The sequence below is a fragment of the Seriola aureovittata genome, chromosome 5 (assembly GCF_021018895.1).
Source record: "Seriola aureovittata isolate HTS-2021-v1 ecotype China chromosome 5, ASM2101889v1, whole genome shotgun sequence".
NCBI lineage: Eukaryota > Metazoa > Chordata > Actinopteri > Carangiformes > Carangidae > Seriola > Seriola aureovittata.
In genome coordinates this window covers 22,522,135-22,539,721 of record NC_079368.1, presented here as the reverse complement: position 1 = coordinate 22,539,721, position 17,587 = coordinate 22,522,135, and positions in this window count along the sequence as shown.

Genomic DNA, 17,587 nt, shown 5'->3' with positions numbered 1-17,587 from the left:
TGACTTTTTATGCCTTACTGTACTATGATGTTTATATGCCTTACTATACTATGGTGTTTTTATGACTTTTTATGCCTTACTATACTATGATGTTTATATAACTTTTAATGACTTACTATACTATGTCGTTTTATGCCTTACTATACTATCTTCGACATTTTTATGACTTTTTATACCTTACTTTAATATGATGTTTATATGCCTTACTGTACTATGGTGTTTTTATGACTTATTATAAAATTACATTTTTATGACTTTTTATGCCTTACTATACTATGACGTTTTTATAACTTTTTATGCCTTACTATACTATTTCGTTTTATGCCTTACTATACTATGACTTTTTTATGACTTTTTATGCCTTACTATACTATGACGTTTTTATGACTTTTTATGCCTTACTATACTATGACGTTATTATGACTTATTATGCCTTACTATAATATGACGTTTTTATACCTACTTGTACAATGACGTTTTTATGACTTTTTATGCCTTACTAAACTATGACGTTATTATGACTTATTATGCCTTACTATACTATGACGTTTTTATACCTACATGTACAATGACGTTTTTATGACTTTTTATGCCTTACTAAACTATGACGTTATTATGACTTATTATGCCTTACTATACTATCTTGTTTTTATACCTACATGTACAATGACATTTTTATGACTTTTTCTGCCTTACTATACTATGACGATTTTTATCACTTTTTATGCCTTACTATGCTATGACGCTATTATGACTTATTATGCCTTACTATACTATCTTGTTTTTATACCTACATGTACACTGACATTTTTATAACTTTTTCTGCCTTACAATACTATGATATTTTTCTCATTTTTTATGCCTTATTATATGATGACGTTTTTATGACTTTTTATGCCTTACTGTACTATGATGTTTAAATGCCTTACTAAACTATGGTGTTTTTATGACTTTTTATGCCTTACTATACTATGATGTTTATATGCCTTACTATACTATGTTTATATGCCTTACTATACTATGATGTTTTTATGACTTTTAATGCCTTACTATGCTATGATGTTTTTATGACTTTTCATGCCTTACTATACTATGACATTTTTCTCATTTTTTATGCCTTACTATACTATGACTTTTTATGCCTTAATGTACTATGATGTTTATATGCCTTACTATACTATGGTGTTTTTATGACTTTTTATGCCTTACTATAATATGATGTTTATATGCCTTACTATACTATGTTTATATGCCTTACTATACTATGATGTTTTTATTACTTTTAATGCCTTACTATACTATGATGTTTTTATGCCTTACTATACTATGATGTTTTTATGACATATTATGCCTTACTATACTATGACTTTTTTATGACTTTTTATGCCTTACTATACTATGACGTTTTTATGACTTTTTATGCCTTACTATACTATGACGTTATTATGAATTATTATGCCTTACTTTACTATGACGTTTTTATGACTTTTTATGCCTTACTATACTATGACGTTTTTATGACTTATTATGCCTTACTATAATATGACGTTTTTATACCTACTTGTACAATGACGTTTTTATGACTTTTTATGCCTTACTAAACTATGACGTTATTATGACTTTTTATGCCTTACTATACTATGACGTTTTTATACCTACATGTACAATGACGTTTTTATGACTTTTTATGCCTTACTAAACTATGACGTTATTATGACTTATTATGCCTTACTATACTATCTTGTTTTTATACCTACATGTACAATGACATTTTTATGACTTTTTCTGCCTTACTATACTATGACGATTTTTATCACTTTTTATGCCTTACTATGCTATGACGCTATTATGACTTATTATGCCTTACTATACTATCTTGTTTTTATACCTACATGTACACTGACATTTTTATAACTTTTTCTGCCTTACAATACTATGATATTTTTCTCATTTTTTATGCCTTATTATACGATGACGTTTTTATGACTTTTTATGCCTTACTGTACTATGATGTTTAAATGCCTTACTAAACTATGGTGTTTTTATGACTTTTTATGCCTTACTATACTATGATGTTTATATGCCTTACTATACTATGTTTATATGCCTTACTATACTATGATGTTTTTATGACTTTTAATGCCTTACTATGCTATGATGTTTTTATGACTTTTTATGCCTTACTATACTATGACATTTTTCTCATTTTTTATGCCTTACTATACTATGACTTTTTATGCCTTAATGTACTATGATGTTTATATGCCTTACTATACTATGTGTTTTTATGACTTTTTATGCCTTACTATAATATGATGTTTATATGCCTTACTATACTATGTTTATATGCCTTACTATACTATGATGTTTTTATTACTTTTAATGCCTTACTATACTATGATGTTTTTATGCCTTACTATACTATGATGTTTTTATGACTTTTTTATGACTTATTATGCCTTACTATACTATGACTTTTTTATGACTTTTTATGCCTTACTATACTATGACGTTTTTATGACTTTTTATGCCTTACTATACTATGACGTTATTATGAATTATTATGCCTTACTATACTATGACGTTTTTATACCTACATGTACAATGATGTTTTTATGACTTTTTATGCCTTACTATACTATGACGTTATTATGAATTATTATGCCTTACTATACTATCTTGTTTTTATACCTACATGTACAATGATGTTTTTATGACTTTTTATGCCTTACTAAACTATGACATTATTATGACTTATTATGCCTTACTATACTATACTATCTTGTTTTTATACCTACATGTACAATGACATTTTTATGACTTTTTATGCCTTACTAAACTATGACGTTATTATGACTTATTATGCCTTACTATACTATACTATCTTGTTTTTATACCTACATGTACAATGACATTTTTATGACTTTTTCTGCCTTACTATACTATGACGATTTTTATGACTTTTTATGCCTTACTAAACTATGACGTTATTATGACTTATTATGCCTTACTATACTATCTTGTTTTTATACCTACATGTACACTGACATTTTTATAACTTTTTCTGCCTTACAATACTATGACATTTTTCTAATTTTTTATGCCTTATTATACGATGACGTTTTTATGACTTTTTATGCCTTACTGTACTATGATGTTTAAATGCCTTACTATACTATGGTGTTCTTATGACTTTTTATGCCTTACTATACTATGATGTTTATATGCCTTACTATACTATGATGTTTATATGCCTTACTATACTATGATCTTTATATGCCTTACTATATTATGATGTTTTTATGACTCTTTATGCCTTAATATACTATGATGTTTTTATGCCTTACTATACTATCTTGTTTTTATACCTACATGTACAATGTCATTTTTATGACGTTTTATGCCTTACTATACTATGACATTTTTCGCATTTTTTATGCCTTACTATACTATGACGTTTTTATGACTTTTTATGCCTTACTATACTATGGTGTTTTTATGACTTTTTATGCCTTAATATACATGATGTTTTCATGCCTTACTATACCATGATATTTTCATGACTTATTGTAAAATTACATTTTTATGACTTTTTATGCCTTACTATACTATGACGTTATTATGACTTTTTATGCCTTACTATATTATAACGTTTTTATGACTTTTTATGCCTTAATATACTATGATGTTTTTATGACTTACTATACTATGTTGTTTTTATGACTTTTTATGCCTTACTATACTATGACTTTTTATGCCTTACTATACAATGTCGTTTTTATGACTTTTTGTGCCTTAATATATTATGACATTTTTATTACTTACTATAGTAAGTCATTTTTAATGCCTTACTATACTATGATGTTTTTATGACTTATTATAAAATTTCATTTTTATGACTTTTTATGCCTTACTATACTATGACGTTTTATGCCTTACTATACTATGACTTTTTTATGACTTTTTATGCCTTACTATATTATAACGTTTTTATGACTTTTTATGCCTTACTATACTATGACGTTTTTAATAACTTTTTCTGCCTTACTATACTATGATGTCTATATGCCTTACTATACTATGATGTTTATATGCCTTACTATACTATGATGTTTTTATGCCTTACCATACTATGTTGTTTTTATAACTTATTGTATAATGAAATTTTTATGACTTTTATGCCTTACTATACTATGACATTGTTATGCCTTACTATACTATGTCGTTTATAATGCCTCACTATACTATGACGTTTTTATGCCTTACTATACTATTAGGTCTTTATGCCTTACTTTATGATTTTTTTTATGACTTTTTATGCCTTACTATACTATGACGTTTTTATGACTTTTTATGCCTTATTATACTATGATGTTTATATGCCTTACTATACTATGATGTTTTTATGACCTTTTGTAAAATTATATTTTAATGACATATTATACCTTACTATACTATGTTGTTTTTATGACTTAATTTTGCCTTACTATACTATGATGTTTATATGCCTTACTATACTATGATGTTTATATGCCTTACTATACTATGTTGTTTTTATGACTTTTTATGCCTTAATATACTATGATGTTTTTATGCCTTACTATACTATGATGTTTTTAAGACTTATTATAAAATTAAATTTTTCTGACTTTTTATGCCTTACTATACTATGACGTTATTATGACTTTTCATGCCTTACTATACCAAGACGTTTTTATGCCTTGCTATACTATGATGTTTTTATGCCTTACTATACTATGGTGTTTTTATGACTTTTTATGCCTTATTATACTATGATGTTTTCATGTCTTACTATACTATGTCATTTTATGACTTTTTGTACCTCACTATACTATGACATTTTTATTCATTACTATACTATTTCATTTTCATGCCTCATTATAATGAGACTTTTTTATGCCTTACTATACTAGGGTCGTTTTTATGACTTTTCATGCCTTAATAAACTATGTCGCTTTTATGCATTATTATACGATGTCGTTTTTATGCCTTACTATACTATGTCGTTTTTATGCCTTACTATACTATGATGTTTTTATGAATATTCATGCCTTACTATACTGGGACGTTTTTATGCCTTACTAAACCATGACATTTTTATGACTTTTTATGCCTTATTATACAAGGTCGTTTATATGACTTTCTTTGTTGTTTCTGTGCCTTACTATACTATGACTTTTTATGCCAAATTGTACAATGACATTTTTATGCTTTACTATTCTATGATGTTTTTATCTCGTTTCTATGCCTTGCTATACTATGGCGTTTTTATGCCTTACTATACTATGATGTTTTTATGCCTTACTATACTATGGTGTTTTTATGACTTTTTATGCCTTATTATACTATGATGTTTTCATGTCTTACTATACTATGTCATTTTATGACTTTTTGTACCTCACTATACTATGACATTTTTATTCATTACTATACTATTTCATTTTCATGCCTCATTATAATGAGACTTTTTTATGCCTTACTATACTAGGGTCGTTTTTATGACTTTTCATGCCTTAATAAACTATGTCGCTTTTATGCATTATTATACGATGTCGTTTTTATGCCTTACTATACTATGTCGTTTTTATGCCTTACTATACTATGATGTTTTTATGCCTTACTATATTATGACGTTTTTATGATGTTTTTATGCTTTACTATACTATGACATTTTTCTGACTTTTTATGCCTTACTATACTATGACATTTTTATGACGTTTTCATGCCTTACTATACTGTGTCGTTTTCAAGCCAAACTGTACAATGACATTTTTATGCTTTACTATTCTATGATGTTTTTATCTCGTTTCTATGCCTTGCTATACTATGTCGTTTTTATGCCTTACTATACTATGACGTTTTTATGCCTTACTAAACTATGACGTTTTTATGACTTTTTATGCCTTACTATACTATGGTGTTTTTATGACTTTTTATGCCTTATTATACTATGATGTTTTCATGTCTTACTATACTATGTCGTTTTTATGACTTTTTGTACCTCACTATACTATGACATTTTTATTCATTACTATACTATTTCATTTTCATGCCTCATTATAATGAGACTTTTTTATGCCTTACTATACTAGGGTCGTTTTTATGACTTTTCATGCCTTAATAAACTATGTCGCTTTTATGCATTATTATACGATGTTGTTTTTATGCCTTACTATACTATGTCGTTTTTATGCCTTACTATACTATGATGTTTTTATGCCTTACTATACTATGACATTTTTCTGACTTTTTATGCCTTACTATACTATGACCTTTTTATGACGTTTTTATGCCTTACTATACTATGACATTTTTATTCATTACTATACTATTTCATTTTCATGCCTCATTATAATGAGACTTTTTTATGCCTTACTATACTAAGGTCGTTTTTATGACTTTTCATGCCTTAATAAACTATGTCGCTTTTATGCATTATTATACGATGTTGTTTTTATGCCTTTTTCTACTATGACGTTTTTATGACTTTTTATGCCTTACTATACTATGATGTTTTTATGCCTTACTATACTATGACATTTTTCTGACTTTTTATGCCTTACTATACTATGACCTTTTTATGACGTTTTTATGCCTTACTATACTATGACATTTTTCAGACTTTTTATGCCTTACTATACTATGACTTTTTTATGCCTTACTAAACTATGACGTTTTTATAACTTTTTATGCCTTACTATACTATGGTGTTTTTATGACTTTTTATGCCTTATTATACTATGATGTTTTCATGTCTTACTATACTATGTCGTTTTTATGACTTTTTGTACCTCACTATACTATGACATTTTTATTCATTACTATACTATTTCATTTTCATGCCTCATTATAATGAGACTTTTTTATGCCTTACTATACTAGGGTCGTTTTTATGACTTTTCATGCCTTAATAAACTATGTCGCTTTTATGCATTATTATACGATGTCGTTTTTATGCCTTACTATACTATGATGTTTTTATGCCTTACTATACTATGACATTTTTCTGACTTTTTATGCCTTACTATACTATGACCTTTTTATGACGTTTTTATGTCTTACTATACTATGACATTTTTCAGACTTTTTATGCCTTACTATACTATGACATTTTTATGACGTTTTCATGCCTTACTATACTGTGTCGTTTTCAAGCCAAACTGTACAATGACATTTTTATACTTTACTATTCTATGACGTTTTTATGACTATTCATGCCTTAATATACTATGACGTTTTTATGCTTTACTAAACTATGACGTTTTTTTGACTTTTTATGCCTTATTATACTATGACGTTTTTATGACTTTTTATGCCTTTTTCTACTATGACGTTTTTATGACTTTTCATACCTCACTATAATATGAAATTTTTATGCCTTACTAAACTATCACGTTTTTATGACTTTTTATGTCTTACCATACTATGACATTTTTCTGACTTTTTATGTCTTACCATACTATGACATTTTTCTGACTTTTTATGCCTTACTAAACTATGACTTTTTTATGAATATTCATGCCTTACTATACTATGACGTTTTCATGCCTTACTAAACTATGACGTTTTATTGACTTTTCATGCCTTACTATACTATGATGACTTTATGCCTTATTATACTATGACGTTTTTATGACTTTTTATGCCTTACTATGCTATGACGTTTTTATGCCTTACTATACTATGGTGTTTTTATGACTTTTTATGTCTTACTATACTATGACGTTTTTATGACTTTTTATGCCTTACTAAACTATGACGTTTTTATGACTTTTTATGCCTTACTATATTATGACGTGTTTTTCACTTTTCATGCCTTACTATAATATGACGTTTTTATGCCTTACTAAACTAAAACGTTTTTATGACTTTTCATGCCTTACTATACTATGATGTTTTCTTGCCTTACTAAACTATCACGTTTATATGACTTTTTATGTCTTACCATACTATGACATTTTTCTGACTTTTTATGCCTTACTAAACTATGACTTTTTTATGAATATTCATGCCTTACTATATACTATGACGTTTTCATGCCTTACTAAACTATGACGTTTTATTGTATTTTCATGCCTTACTATACTATGATGTTTTTATGACTTTTTATGCCTTACTATACTATGACCTTTTTTTGACTTTTCATGCCTTACTATAATATGACGTTTTTATGCCTTACTAAACTATGCCGTTTTCTTGACTATTCATGCCTTACTATACTATGACGTTTTTATGCTTTACTAAACTATGACATTTTTTTGACTTTTTATGCCTTATTATACTATGACGTTTTTATGCCTTATTATACGATGTCGTTTTTATGCCTTACTATACTATGTCGTTTTTATGCCTTACTATACTATGATGTTTTTATGCCTTACTAAACTATGACGTTTTTATGACTTTTTATGCCTTACTATACTATGGTGTTTTTATGACTTTTTATGTCTTACTATACTATGACGTTTTTATGACTTTTTATGCCTTACTAAACTATGACGTTTTTATGACTTTTTATGCCTTACTATATTATGACGTGTTTTTGACTTTTCATGCCTTACTATAATATGACGTTTTTATGCCTTACTAAACTATGACGTTTTTATGACTATTCATGCCTTACTATACTATGACGTTTTCATGCCTTACTAAACTATGACGTTTTATTGACTTTTCATGCCTTACTATACTATGATGTTTTTATGACTATTTATACCTTACTATACTATGACATTTTTCTGACTTTTTTTGCCTTACTAAACTAAGACGTTTTCATGACTTTTTATGCCTTACTATACTATGTCGTTTTTATGCCTTATTATACTATGATGTTTTTATGTCTTACTATACTATGACGTTTTTATGTCGTTTTTATGCCTTACTATACTATGACGTTTTTATGCCTTACTAAACTATGACGTTTTTATGACTTTTTATGCCTTACTATGCTATGACGTTTTTATGCCTTACTATACTATGGTGTTTTTATGACTTTTTATGTCTTACTATACCATGACATTTTTATGACTTTTTATACCTTACTAAACTAAGACGTTTTTATGACTATTCATGCCTTACTATACTATGATGTTTTCTTGCCTTACTAAACTATCACGTTTTTATGACTTTTTATGTCTTACCATACTATGACATTTTTCTGACTTTTTATGCCTTACTAAACTATGACTTTTTTATGAATATTCATGCCTTACTATACTATTACGTTTTCATGCCTTACTAAACTATGACGTTTTATTGACTTTTCATGCCTTACTATACTATGATGTTTTTATGACTTTTTATGCCTTACTATACTATGACTTTTTTTTTACTTTTCATGCCTTACTATAATATGACGTGTTTATGCCTTACTAAACTATGCCGTTTTCTTGACTATTCATGCCTTACTATACTATGACGTTTTTATGCTTTACTAAACTATCACGTTTTTATGACTATTTATACCTTACTATACTGACATTTTTCTGACCCTTTTTTGGCTTACCAAACTAAGACGTTTTCATGACTTTTTATGCCTTACTATACTATGTCGTTTTTATGCCTTATTATACGATGTCGTTTTTATGCCTTACTATACTATGATGTTTTTATGTCTTACTATACTATGACGTTTTTATGTCGTTTTTATGCCTTACTATACTATGACGTTTTTATGCCTTACTAAACTATGACGTTTTTATGACTTTTTATGCCTTACTATGCTATGACGTTTTTATGCCTTACTATACTATGGTGTTTTTATGACTTTTTATGTCTTACTATACCATGACATTTTTATGACTTTTTATGCCTCACTAAACTAAGACGTTTTTATGACTTTTCATACCTTACTATACCATTACGTTTTTATAACTTTTTATGCCTTACTATACTTTGACGTTTTTATGCCTTACTAAACTATAACTTTTTTATGACTATTCATGCCTTACTATGACATTTTTCAGACTTTTTATGTCTTACTATACTATGACATTTTTATGACGTTTTCATGCCTTACTATACTGTACAATGACATTTTTATGCTTTACTATTCTATTATGTTTTTATCTCGTTTCTATGCCTTGCTATACTATGGCGTTTTTATGCCTTGCTATACTATGATGTTTTTATGCCTTACTAAACTATGATGTTTTTATGACTTTTTATGCCTTACTATGCTATGACGTTTTTATGCCTTACTATACTATGGTGTTTTTATGACTTTTTATGCCTTATTATACTATGATGTTTTCATGCCTTACTATACTATGTCGTTTTTATGACTTTTTGTACCTCACTATACTATGACATTTTTTATTTCTTACTATACTATTTCATTTTCATGCCTCATTATAATAAGGCTTTTTTATGCCTTACTATACTAAGACGTTTTTATGACTTTTCATGCCTTAATAAACTATGTCGCTTTTATGCCAAACTTTACAATGACATTTTTATCTCTTCTCATACTATGATGTTTTTATGACTTTTCATGCCTTACTATACTATGGTGTTTTTATGACTTTTTATGCCTTATTATACTATGATGTTTTCATGCCTAACTATACTATGTCGTTTTTATGACTTTTTGTACCTCACTATACTATGACATTTTTATTTCTTACTATATTATTTCATTTTCATTCCTCATTATAATAAGACTTTTTTATGCCTTACTATACTAAGACGTTTTTATGACTTTTCATGCTTTAATAAACTATGTCGCTTTTATGCCAAACTTTACAATGACATTTTTATCTCTTCTCATACTATGATGTTTTTATGACTTTTCATGCCTTACTATACTATGTCGTTTTTATGACTTTTTGTACCTCACTATACTATGACATTTTTATTTCTTACTATACTATTTCATTTTCATGCCTCATTATGATAAGACTTTTTTATGCCTTACTATACTAAGACGTTTTTATGACTTTTCATGCCTTAATAAACTATGTCGCTTTAATGCCAAACTTTACAATGACATTTTTAACTCTTCTCATACTATGATGTTTTTATGACTTTTCATGCCTTACTATACCATAACATTTTCATGATTTTTTATGCATTATTATACTATGTTGTTTTTATCACATTTTACGACTTACTATACTATGTCATTTCTATGCTTTACTTCACTATGATTTTTTTTATGACTTTTAATGCCTTATTATAGAATGTCGTTTTTATGACTTTTTGTGCCTTAATATACTATGACATTTTTATGCCTTACTATACTATGACGTTTTTATGCCTTACTATACTAAGACGTTTTTATGACTTTTCATGCTTTAATAAACTATGTCGCTTTTATGCCAAACTTTACAATGACATTTTTATCTCTTCTCATACTATGATGTTTTTATGACTTTTCATGCCTTACTATACTATGTCGTTTTTATGACTTTTTGTACCTCACTATACTATGACATTTTTATTTCTTACTATACTATTTCATTTTCATGCCTCATTATGATAAGACTTTTTTATGCCTTACTATATTAAGACGTTTTTATGACTTTTCATGCCTTAATAAACTATGTCGCTTTAATGCCAAACTTTACAATGACATTTTTAACTCTTCTCATACTATGATGTTTTTATGACTTTTCATGCCTTACTATACCATAACATTTTCATGATTTTTTATGCATTATTATACTATGTTGTTTTTATCACATTTTACGACTTACTATACTATGTCATTTCTATGCTTTACTTCACTATGATTTTTTTTATGACTTTTAATGCCTTATTATAGAATGTCGTTTTTATGACTTTTTGTGCCTTAATATACTATGACATTTTTATGCCTTACTATACTATGACGTTTTTATGCCTTACTATACTATGATGTTTTTATGACTTTATATGTCTTATTATAATATGACATTTTTATGTCTTTTCATGCCTTATTATACTGTCGTTTTTTTGCCTTACTATACTATGTCGTTTTTATGCCTTCCTATACTATGACATTTTTATGCCTTTACTTTACTATGACTTTTTTATGACTTTTAATGCCTTATTATAGTAACTCGTTTTTATGACTTTTTGTGCCTTACTATACTATGACATTTTTATGCCTTACTAGACTATGTCATTTTAATGCCTTATTATACTATGACATTTTTATGAATGACTATACTATTAAGTCTTTATGCCTTACTATACTATTAAGTATTTATGACTTTTTATGCCTTACTATACTATGTCATTTTTTTACATTTCTCTGCCTCAATATAGTATGAAGTTATTTGATATTTTCATGCGTTACTATACTATGACGTTTTCATTGCCTTACTATACAGTGACGTTTTATGCCAGAGTATAGTATGAGATTTTTTGACATTTTATGCTTTATTATAATATGACGTTCTTTGACATTTTTATGCCTCAATATACTTTCACGTTTTGGGGGAGGCAGGATATCAGAATTCTGATCGTTTCATTTTCAAGCACATTTGGTAATCTATGTCGATCAATGTTTTCCCACTTGAAAGAATGTGAGACGTCGCCATAAATCTCTTGTATTCCATGCTTCATCCAGAGCAAGCTCAACCTCAAATAGTCACTGGTGCACAATGGATTATGGGATACTGAGGATTCACAGGTTGTGTCCTCCAAATCCAGTGAGAAATGTGACGAAGTTTGTCGGCCTGTTATGTTGAATTCAGGCTAGAAATGTTCCATCTGGATCCATTTACAGTATTGCAACATACTCATACAGTTGTTTCTTGCTTCAACAAACCACTCCATGAAGATGTGATAGAGCTATGTGCCTGCAAAACAATAGCCAAATTTTCATATTGATTTGTAATTCCGAGTGTGAGTCATAACAAAAATAAAGATACTTCCACTGATTTTGCTGATGTGCAGCTCCACATAGCAGTTTTACTGGCATCCTGAAGAAACTGTGCACAGCACACTCATTATTAACAAATGCTCACCTGCAGTGAATTTATTCAAACACATACCAAAAGCAAGAGTTAGAGTTGTAAAAATTTGAGTTGTAAAATTTTGTTGTTACTGATGTTCAAGAAAAGAACAAATGTGTCACTTGTCACATTTTGCCTCTGGGCAAAGATAAATGTCCTAATTTTTTTCGAGTTCGACGGCTTTAGTGACCTGGAGAGATGTTATTTCACACAACAAAACAAAAAAACAATCACACCAAGACATTCAAAACACAGGCCTTTCATTCTTCCATATTAGGCACATTTACACTACACTACTTCAGTAGGGGAAGATGGACATTCACCATATCCTGGATTCAGGCTGAAAAAAACAGATGTGTCGTAAAAACGAACTCTATAAATACTATTGACATTGTTTTGCTTTGATTGATTGAAGATGACTTTCAACCAATGTGACTTCTGTCAAATGGATATTGGTGGTGTGAAACTTAATAGGATCAAAGTGGAAGCTAAGTACATTTTTGATGTCAGTGTTTGCCTACACATCAATCACTGTGGCTCTGAAGTAGCCGAAAAATGATACAGCTGTGTGTAAAACCCAAATATCACCCCCATTTTCTGTCAATTATTCATCGTCTCTTGATAAGACCATGACCTGAAGTATCTCCTTGTCAGAGGTCTGTGCTTTGACTTCCTCTCAGCTGTTTTTAGAGGATTCATGAAGTTCTCTTGTGTCAGTAGAGCAGGAAGATGAGTGTGTCCAGCTGACTCCGGTTTTGGGGCAAAAAACAGCCATTACATGATTTGGTTGGAGGTTACAGGGGTCAAGACAGTCATCTGTAGTCAGCTGACAGGCTGAGCCACTCTCTGATAACAGGCCAGACGGGCAAAGGACAGGAAAAGCATGACCTGGCAAACAACACATGACCCCAACAGAGATCTTTGTCTATTTGTCCTTGTTTGTCCCTTTTATTCTCTCAGAGTCTGTCTGTCAGTTTCCTTTGAAGTGTGTTACACTCATCTCTTCTCAACCAAGCACCTCTCTTCTCTCTCAGTACTGAAGCTTTTTTTGAGTTATTGATCTGTTGTTGTTGGAATCTTTAGAATTGCTTCTTTTTTTGTCGTTTTTCTTTTTGGATTGTTCCCATTCTCAGATGTTTGTTGTTGCAGATTACTGACACTGAAATTCCAATCAGAGAGTGAAAAAGTCAAAGAGAATTCATTACTATTTTATATATAACTCAAAAGTAAAGTAAAGCATTTTTAAGGCAGTTTTCTCAGATCCATGACAAGTTCAGTAGACTCCAGCAATTACCTTTTAGCTCTTCTAATTAGCTATTTGTCTGGAACACAGTGAATCTATTGGACTTTTTTAATTCAGTTTTGGTTTACATGACGTAAATGAGCAATTTCTTCCATTTCATACAGTATTCAAACTGCAGTTTTCATCTGCAGTTTAGAAAAATGATATTTATGTCTATTAAAGTACCACCTAGATATCTTTTCTCCCTCTGGCGTGCTTTGAAATAAATATATGTCAGATCAACTTTAAAAAAAAGTATTATAATCCGATCACTATATTTTTTATTAACTGTGATGGAAAGCCGTTAACAGTTTTTAAACTTACTTTAATCTTGTTAAAGTAATTTGCTCCATCAACTTTCTTATCCCATCAACCCAGCTCTAATCCTCAGATTATAAAGGCAATACACAGTCACTGAGAAGTATATTCTATCCTCCATTTCCCCATACAATCAACTTTTTCCACTCCCTCTCCTTTCCCTATGCCACTGCTTTTCCCTCCCTTTTTTCTTCCTCTTCACCTCCTCCTTTTCCCCACTCCCTTCCTCGTCCCAGCTCTCCTTCTCCTCCTCTGTCTGTTAATGGAGTGTTGGCAGCGAGCCAGGGGAAGCCTTACTCTGTAGGTCTTCCCTCCTTGGCAGAGCTCCCAGTGAGTGTGTGTGTATGTGTCTGTATGTGTGTGTATGTGTGTGTGTGTATGTGTGTGTGTGGCGCAGAGCTCTCTCATAATCACTGCCATTCAGCACCTCGCCGGAGTGTGTCCATGTTTACACGAAAGGGGTCAGGGAGCAGGCAACAACTCTCTCTCTTTCACTTAAAACACACACACACACACACACACACACCACACACACACACACACACAAACAAATGCACAAAACATGTGCACAAACGGAGGTCAAGGAAGAAACAAGGCTCAAAATATTACTGGTGTGCTTTGAAACTCTCATCTTGATGGGTGATAGAAAGAGTCATAACTACACTCTGTCAGCAAGGTACATTAAACAGCTTTAAAGGATAATTCCATGTTATAACTTGGAATATATCTTCATTCCAAATGGTAATAATGACATAGAACTCACCAGGTTGATTGTTGAGATCTGGGGCCAGTTTCACACAGATATTTGAGACTAGATCTGTGGCCATGGATCAGTTTTAATTTTGCCCTTGACTGAGTTTCATGCAAGTTAGAAAGTTTCACAAAAACAGATGATGTATATATACATAAATAAACAAAGACTGACTAATTTTAAGCATAGAAAGTCAGCTATCTGACTCCTCGGGCTAACCCAGCAATAAGAGCCAAGAAAAGGGAAAAACAAGACTAATAGTTTTGTTTGGCTAGCAATACTGTTGTTTAAGTAATGACAAGAGATATATTTTAGACTGCAGGATCCTGTTGGTAATATTCATAATTGAGGATGCTGTCAATCATTTTTGTTTGCTCGAGGATATATCGTGAGACAGACGAGTACGGAGCCCTGCCAAGTCAAGAACTAGACAGCTTGGTGCAACACATGAGTTTAGATGTCTATCTTAAGTCTGAATATTAGTTTGATCTAAGACACAGTCAAAGTCCGACTTTCGTGAAACTGGCCTCTGAATGGAAAGGTGGCGATATAGCTAAAATGAAGTCTGACGAGGCGAGTGGTGACGTGATCACACAGGTTTCACACAAAGTGCCAGGTTAGTCAAATTTATTTCAAGGAGAAAACAATACTGTCACACTGTAGAATTATGACCCAAGCTCTCAGTTGTAAACATTACTCCCAGTCTACAGTCCCAGTTCAACTTTCAGCTGCTGTGCTCATGAGTTCATGTGCACAAACAGGGATTTTAAGCAACATTTTTGGTGTATTCAGTGTCAAGTTTGATGGGACAATCAATTGTTATTATATGTGATAGTAACTGTTCTGAGAAAATGCAGACTTGCTACCTCATCTTTTTCTTTTTTTTCTTTGTTTTTTTGAGATGTAATAAAACCATCACTTGTGTGTGTTCATTACTGAATTTCGTGGGCTGGTATTCATGTCTCGAAGCACATTGACATCTGAAATGGGGCTGGCACATGTTGAACCCAACCATATTAGTGTAACATATATAAAATACTTTGACCTTGATAGCCTTTTTACATATGGCCAGGAAACTGTGCACAAATAAACACATTACAGCTCTTAGACCATCAAACAGTCTCACACGCCTCCATGTGCAAATGTATGTGCAAATAATCCGTGGCTGCAGTAATGAAAAGCTCTGGAGGACTTTAGCCGGCAGCTCTTCAACCACAGGTCTGAATGTAGGCTACAGCTTCACTTTGCTCACACTGACAGGTATTGTAAGGAAGTAATTGTCTTTGCAGCACAGATTCCACCAGCATGGAGGAATGTGGCTCATTCTCTCTCTCGTTATGTGTGTTTTCTCTCTGTAATCTGTTATTCTTTTTTCTCTCTCACTAATAACTACCCTGTGCACCCCCCCCCCCCCCCCCCCCCCTCCCCGAGGGCCTGTGAGCCATTCCTTTTATATTTGCATGTTAGGAGTGGGTATGTGAGCAGTTCAACTGTCTGTTTGAATCTCAAATAGCCCTGGGATACACAAGTCATCGCTAGATGGCTATTCTGCTTTCTTGGAAGAAATACAGAAACACCTTCAACTGTGACACTCTCTACCTTTGGGGCTGTCCAAACACAAGTTAATATTCATGATACTGGTAACTGACTTTGTTGTGTGTTTTTATTAACTGCTGCAGGACCAGTGCTGCTTCCTCTACCGGTTCCTGTCAGTGTTTGCTTGTACAATATGTGTCTGGGTGTTTGCGTATGCCTACATATGCATGCAAGCAAACATGTGCTAAAGCGAGAAGAAGACTTAAATCGGAGTGAAAGGAAAAACAGAGAGGGAGAGGAAATACAAATACAAATAAACACATACACATGCACCCTGGAGGTACATTTGCAGACACAAAACAAGCAACACACACAAATGAGAAAATTATATACAACAGACTGGCTACAGGGTTTTTATTAGTTGTAATATCATTTAACATGATTTATTCATAACAAATCAGATTTAGTTTGATTTAGTGACAAATGCTCCGAGGGGACTTCTCCTGCTATGACACAAGCGGCTTAGGCTGCATACATGTGACCCATAAAGTGAACTCAGGTTAGTCTGCTGTTTTCTCACACTTCCTGCCTTTTCTTTCCCTGCAGAACTTTCTATCTAACTATCCTGAAAATAGAATTATTATATGGTTATTTATGAGAAACAGAAAAATAAGATGATTATATAAGGCTGTAATGTTGTTGTTGTTGTTGTTGTAGGGCTCAAGCAATTACAAATGT